We start from the raw sequence: 7,201 nt of genomic DNA on the forward strand, positions 1-7,201 counted from the left end.
CTTTTGAGTCGTATTATTGTATCCAGTGGAATTGTCTCGCTGAGATATAAAAGGATGAATTTTCCGTACGTTTTCACGGTAGGCCCCTCTGTTCAAGGTCAATGCACGACTATAACATTAGGTCCACTAAGTGCGGATATTGGTCTCCATTTGCCACTATTGCAGTAAACCCAACCGAGCAACGTGTCTACGGTGTCTCTTAAAAGACAATATTATTAACAAATTCGATAAGAATTTTTAATCTCTTTGGTGTCATTTTAAAAGTATTTCTGATAACATTACGTACAGAATTCTTTTATATGAGAAAGGTACATATGAGAAACATGACAATGACCGTGATAAAACCAATTTCAAGATCACTAGCGATCAATTCGCTCAATTTGTTTCAAGAAAATGATTAAAAAGTGATATGAATTCCTCCTCATTCATTCTTTTTATTTGAGCATGTTGAACGCTTGCGATAACATGTCATTACGAATCATTGCAGACGCTCACCCAAACCGTTAAAAAATACCGTCCCTCTCCCCCTTCTTTTCTTACACTGAGCTCTCAACAGTGGCGGAGCGTCAATACAGTCAGGGGGCGGATACCCCCCCCCCCCCCCCCCCAACGGACTCATATGGACTGCTGGCGCCCTTTTCAGCTATTTATCACTTTTTTTACTTATTGACTACGATTATTGACTTTTTTATGGCGCTCTCATCTACCTTTTGACATTTGTCACATTTTGTTGGCGATGACACCTATTTATTCTTCGTTTATCTGCAAATTAGCAAGGCCCGGAAAGGGTCATTTCCGGCCATATAGGGAGTATCTTTACTCAAAAGATTTCTGTACGCTCTGCGCTAACCTGTGGTGGCGCTCCGCTTAGATAAAGTCGAAAGCGCCCATACAGACCATTCTCACCCCCTCTTACCAATACCCCTAGCTCCTCCACGATAACAGGAGTGACTTTCCATATGTTATTGGTAGGAAATTGCAGGAATTATTGGAATCCTCAATGAAAACTGTATACGTAGGTAGTCTTGTTTGCGTGGGGATTGAGTTGTGTAGGTGTTACACAAAAATGTAGATATGCTTTCTTTATTCTTGTGGAAAGCCGCTTTCACTTTGATATCAGATAAACCTGTGGTACATGCAGTGACGTAGCCAGGATTGTTCCATTGGAGGGGGTGGGCGCTTGGGGGGGGGGCTTGACCAATTCCTGGGAGGGCGTCTTGTTACTACCTGAGTGGATTGCCACCATGGGTTGGCGCTCAGCGTACGGGAAATTTTCAGCTATAAAGACCTCCTAGATCGTTGGAAATAACACTTCCCAGACCTTGTAAGCTGCTCTAAAGTTTCACAACATCCTTTATTTTGAGATCCCCATGTCTTGATATGGTCATCAAATAGTTTAGAGAAATAGAAGAAAAAAGACAATCTGCTTTGAAATATCATGACATATCTCGGCCTATGCGCTATGTAACGTCAGGTTTTTCAGCAACTATAGCCTACCGCCGGTCCGCGGTCGAAGGGTCGTTCATGAGTGGTCATCATGGAGATTCGATACCATGCAGACCAATGAATGATATATTTTTCGCACATGTAATTTTTTCGACACCCAAAATCCCAGTGGGCGGGCGACAAGCTTTCATGGGGCTGTCTCCCCCCTCCCCTCCCCCCCCCCCCCCCGTGGCTACGCCACTGGGTACCTGGTGCCGAAGCACATATCTTCAAAGTACTGTTTCCAACTTTCAATTGTTTCAAGCTACTATGTGACCAAAAAGAAGTTCTCAAGATGAAGTTGCAGATCTGAAAGGACCAGTAATTTTACTAGGAAACCTTTCGACCACGTACACCTTTGAAGTAGGATAGGATTACACAGTATTTGAATTCTTCATGGATCGGCTTGTATTAAATTAGCTGAAACTCTATAGACCAGTCTTGCAAGGTTTAAAGAAATGGCTCCTTACATAGTTGGCATGATTCAAATTCATCCAGTGCAAATTCATCCAGATGCAAATTCATCAATATAATTGGTCGAGAACTTGCTAGAACAGTAAGCTGTCTGAATTAGCATCTTCAGATCGAATATGGGTTTGCTGAGTTAGGGAGCAATATGTTCGAAGTACAAGGACCAACCAATGAACCCAATTTTAACATAAGAGGCAGAGATAAGACACTATAGCAGAAATCATTATGTCTTATTTCTGTTTATTACTGATAAATGCAAATATTTTCATTAAAAATCAATATGAAATTTCATGTTACTTTCAGAAATATATAAACAAAGCAACTTCTACAACTTCAGCTCATTCTCATTCATGCTATCAGCTAGAAAATTGACCATGAGGCACATTTTCTATGAGGCATTGATGTGAATACCACTGACATAACTTGTGCTATTCAAATGGATACAGGGCTTGGTCAAGTCATGAATAAGGCTCTGCCCCATATATTGCACATGTACAAAAAGGGTTACTGCTGTACATGCAATACTTTTTTGATGGGGGAGAGAGGGGGGGGGGGAGATGTGGTAACATGTTGAAAAGACCACATCTTTTAATTTGTCATTTTTCTTTTGAACATATGCAAATGCTAGAAATGAAAGCACTTGGAAATTTCTTAAAGAGATAGGCAGTTGTTGCCCTTGCACTGCTTTGAAGTCTGCACCACTGTAAATATTGTTGAAGGAGTGGAGTTCTGCGAATCTCTTGATAGTCAAGTAATAAATTTTTCTTTCACTGTTTGTTAAACAGCTCCTAGCAGTAATATGTATTTACACGACATTGTATCTGAGGTTCATTATGTGTGTTTTCTACATACAGTCAAATTAAAAACCAATGTTAAACTTGTTCCCCTGCAATGGTCTAAATTCTGAAAGTACATCAATATCATAACTCTTTTGCATGTTGTATAATGGTACTGAATTTGAAGTGGATTATATTTATCAATGAATATAGCAATGTTTTGGGTAAAAGCAATTAAAGCATCCACTTGAACTTCATGTTTTCCTTGCATTGTTTGCTACTTCCTCCTATCTAGATTCCAAAGGGACATATAGATAAATGCTCAATACCTCAAACAACATTATTTAACCTTGTTTCCCACAAAACAATGTTCTGTCCCAGTTTCTGTAAACTACTCGGGATAAATGGAGGGGTGGGGGGGGGGGGAGTTGGACAGGTTGGGAAACTAAATATTTGACAGATGTTGTATTTGACAACAAAATTCACCTTCCCAAGGAAGTAATACAGTTCTTTAAGTGGCATTTTATGAAGGACCTACAGTATGTAACGGTAGCAGAATTGGTTATTGCCTCCTGCTGAAATGTCCAATAAAGACTCGCAGTATTGAAATGTTCACAGATTCCTCATTTAGAGAAACATCTGTGTTTATTGAAACTTTCCTAGGATGTTGCCAACAAGATGCAGTTGAAGTCTACTGTACCTTGTTGTCAAAGGTGGAGCTCACAAAAAGTCCTATCAACTAGTCTTATTCAAGCAGTGGCAACATATGGGAAAAAAGAAAAGCAAAATATGGTACCATTTTGGTAATATTATTTTGAACTATTTATCCCAACACCCTATCCTCCTTTTAAGAGTTTTGCAAGCTTGTAAACCAGTTACAGCACTCATGCAACATGATATGACAAAGGTTCATTGCCAGAACATGAAACTAGCAATTTGGAGTAAATTTGTTAAAAGAATGATGAAGTTAATACACTGAAATATTGAATGGGGCTCAAAAGAGCTTAAGAAGTCTTTTGAGGTACATTACTTGTTCTGATAAATATATTAATTGCCCTAAGATTCAGCTATTAAAGCAGCTACTAGTAAGATACTAGATAGTATGGGATCATGAAGGTTTTCAGATTTTACCTATATTGGCCTCAAATAACCTTTGACTTGGCTAAGAGCACTCAGCACATGATACACCTGCATACAAACTTCCATTCATCATTCCAATATTGAACTATCATGTTAACATGGCTTTCAGTTTCAGATATCTAGTTATCTCACATGGGTTTCTGCTATACTGTACAAATTTATAGAATAGTACTCAATGTCAGAAACCTATATGCACTACATATGACTACCAACTTTTCCTTGTTGAGTTAGATGCTTTATGTTACTCTACTGACCTTGAGTAGCCTTTGACCCTCAATGAAGCCAACACCTACTGAAAATTCCAGTATAAATATAAAATTAATGAAATGATTCAGAAAATACTTTTAACAGAAAGGAAAACTAAATTATAAACACTTCTGTTCATACTGACCTCAGCGTAAACAATTTAGAGACCAAGAACATATGGTATAATAACCATTAGCTAACATTTCTTCCTTCTACTCTGCAATTTTGAGAGAACAATAAGCAAAATTGATACTGGCAAATGTAACATGGCAACAATAACAATAATTCACAAATGATGATGACATCAGAAAAAGTAGCAACCATGACAATGATTATGATTTGAAAATCTTAATGAGCAATCCTAAATGTAACTAGAATATCACTTTTAGTAGAGCAGGGTTCTCACAAGCATGTTCTAACCTGGCGGTGGTCGTGGTTTGAATATGATTTTGCCTCTCCCTGCATGGTTTGAAAGTTGAGCGCCCGGGCTGAACATCTATGAACCAAGAAAAGCTTGCTGCCACTTATCTGGTCCGAAAAAAATTATAGCATGAGGTAAATTTCCTCCTGGGTGAATAATTATCATAACAGTTCAAGAATTTTTACCAAAGGTGATCATATTTGAATATCTGGAGTCGGCTCGGACTTGAAGGGTCTTGGATTTGGCTCATACCAAGTGGGCTCGGACTTGGCTCAGACTCTGGCTAATTGGACTCTACTACAGCTCTGCCATAAATATAAAAAGATAATGGATTGTTAATAATTTATTATATGATGATGAGAAGGTAGAGACTTAAAAAGTTAACTCCTAATGTAATGGATAGTATTAAACTCTTCGTTTCACTAACAAAAGGATTCTCAAATACAGTACTACTGTAGCAACATTACAGCTGAAATAATGGATCACCAATACGATGCAGTGAAGAAAGGGAGTTTAATAAAGAGCATCCCTCAATGTAATGACTAGGATAAAACTCTTAGTTGCACTAACAAAAGGATACCACATGCAGTACCAACAAGAGGGATGCCCATTATATTGAGGGTCCACTAGACTTAAGGTTTGTTAGACCCAACACCCCCATTGTGGGAAGCATTATTGAGCGTCTAGTTAGCATTTATTGGGTAACTGAAAGTATTGAAGGACCTTGGTGACTCCCCTCCCAGTAGTTTTATAACATTTATGAACCAGGAAGAGCTTGCTGCCACTTATCTGGTCCGAAAAAATCATAGCATGAGGTAAATTTCCTCTTGGGTGCATAATTATCATAACAGTTCAAGAATTTTTACCAAAGGTGATCTTTGGTATCTGGAGTCGGCTCGGACTTGAGGGGTCTTGTATTTGGCTCAGACCAGATGGACTCGGACTTGGATCGGGCTCTGGCTAATTGGACTCTACTACAGCTCTGCCATAAATATAAAGAGATAATGGATTGTTAATAATTTATTATATGATGTTGTGAAGGTAGACACTTAGAGAGTACTCCTAAATGTACTGGATAGCATTAAACTCTTCGTTTCACTAACAAAAGGATTCTCAATACAGTACTAGCAACATTACAACTAGAATAGTTGATTACCAATACGCTGCAGTGAAGTAAGGGAGTTTAATAAAGAGCATCCCTCAATGTAATGACTAGGATGAAACTCTTAGTTTCACTAACAAAAGTATACCACATGCAGTACCAACATGGGGGGGGGGGATGCCCATTACATTGAGGGTCCACTAGACTTAAGGTTTGCTAGACCCAACATCCCCATTGTGGGAAGCATTATTGAGCATCTAGTTAGCATTAATTGGGTAACTGAAGTATTAAAAGACCTTGGTGTCTCCCCTCCCACAAGTATAACAACTGGAATAATGGATTGGTGAAACAATGTTTTATTTGATACAGTACAGTGAAGTAAGGGAGTTACATGAATAATAGTTAATGCAATGAATATGATTCAAATCTTTGTTTTACTAACTAAAATTATTCTCAAATACAGCAACATAAGAATTTGTATAAATGGATTATTAATAATAAATTTTATGATGCTGTGAAGGAAGAAAATTCATTACAAATTTTAATTTGTACACTGCATGTCATATACCTGTCCAGAAACTAAAAAGAAAAATTCAAACTCATAGAATGCACTGTACCTGGCTCCAAGCAATGACATATAAATCTAGTCCTCATTGTATCTACAGAAGTTGTTTGTCCAATTTTAATCGAAAGCCTTTCCTTTCATTGAAAATTTTGATCTTCAGTAAAAATATTCTTCTGTCTGTAGATTTTATTGATGACAGTACTTCCTTCTCTTGTGGAGAAATTCCACCAGCTCTTGTTAACTTACAACAAACCAAAACAACATTTCAATCATATGTCAAAGTTTCACTGAAGTACATTCCATGTAAATATTTTTTTAAAGCCTCACATTTTGATATTGACATTGTTGCAAAAGGTACAAATAAACACATCATAATCAAGGTTAAAATGTGATGGTGTGTTAACACCTCAAGTCTTTGCTTCACAATCCTACCTACAATTCATTCCAGCCTGCCAGATGGCAGATTTACAGTACATTTGGTTTTCAAAGACTACACATGAAGTCATTTCAATTCTGATAACATTCTATGATGGTGGAAGTAGCAAAGTAAAACAAAAGGTTTGGCAGTGGACTTGGTGGGAAGTGGAAAGCCTTTCTTACATTACTTTGTTAGCCGTTGCCTTAGATCGTTTACAGTTTTTGAAAATAAACAGCAAATTTTCATCATCTTTGTTCGTGTTGAAACTTAGTACAGTAAATTTATATTTTGTATAGTGTGTGTTGATCAGACTTAGAGGATATTAGAGGGAAGACTTTAGAAAACTAACTTCAGGTCATAGGGATTTAAAATATATCTCACAGTCAATACTTACTGAATATTAAAGACAACTGGGGATGTTTGCAATATATGCTTGTGGAAGCTCCTTATTTCCATATAAGCCATTTCTCGCTGCATCCCATGGTCAGCATGAACTAGCAGCTCAAAGTTACTGTACAGTATTTTGATATCCTGTGTTGACCTTGAAATTGCAGCCCTGTACTTCTTGCAATAAAGT

At 37.6% G+C, this 7,201-nt stretch overlaps 1 long non-coding RNA gene across 1 annotated transcript; it reads right to left on the reverse strand.

Annotated features, from left to right (window-relative positions):
• Positions 1–4,266: 4,266 nt before the first annotated feature.
• LOC139982735 (uncharacterized) lies at positions 4,267–6,897 on the reverse strand. Its single transcript, XR_011798316.1, has 3 exons — positions 6,259–6,897; positions 5,406–5,521; positions 4,267–4,844 (listed from the first exon to the last, which is right to left on the reverse strand). It is a non-coding gene; the product is annotated as an uncharacterized lncRNA (long non-coding RNA).
• Between the last annotated feature and the right edge of the window lie 304 nt (positions 6,898–7,201).

The sequence above is a fragment of the Apostichopus japonicus genome, chromosome 16 (genome assembly GCF_037975245.1).
Source record: "Apostichopus japonicus isolate 1M-3 chromosome 16, ASM3797524v1, whole genome shotgun sequence".
Classification (NCBI taxonomy): domain Eukaryota; kingdom Metazoa; phylum Echinodermata; class Holothuroidea; order Aspidochirotida; family Stichopodidae; genus Apostichopus; species Apostichopus japonicus.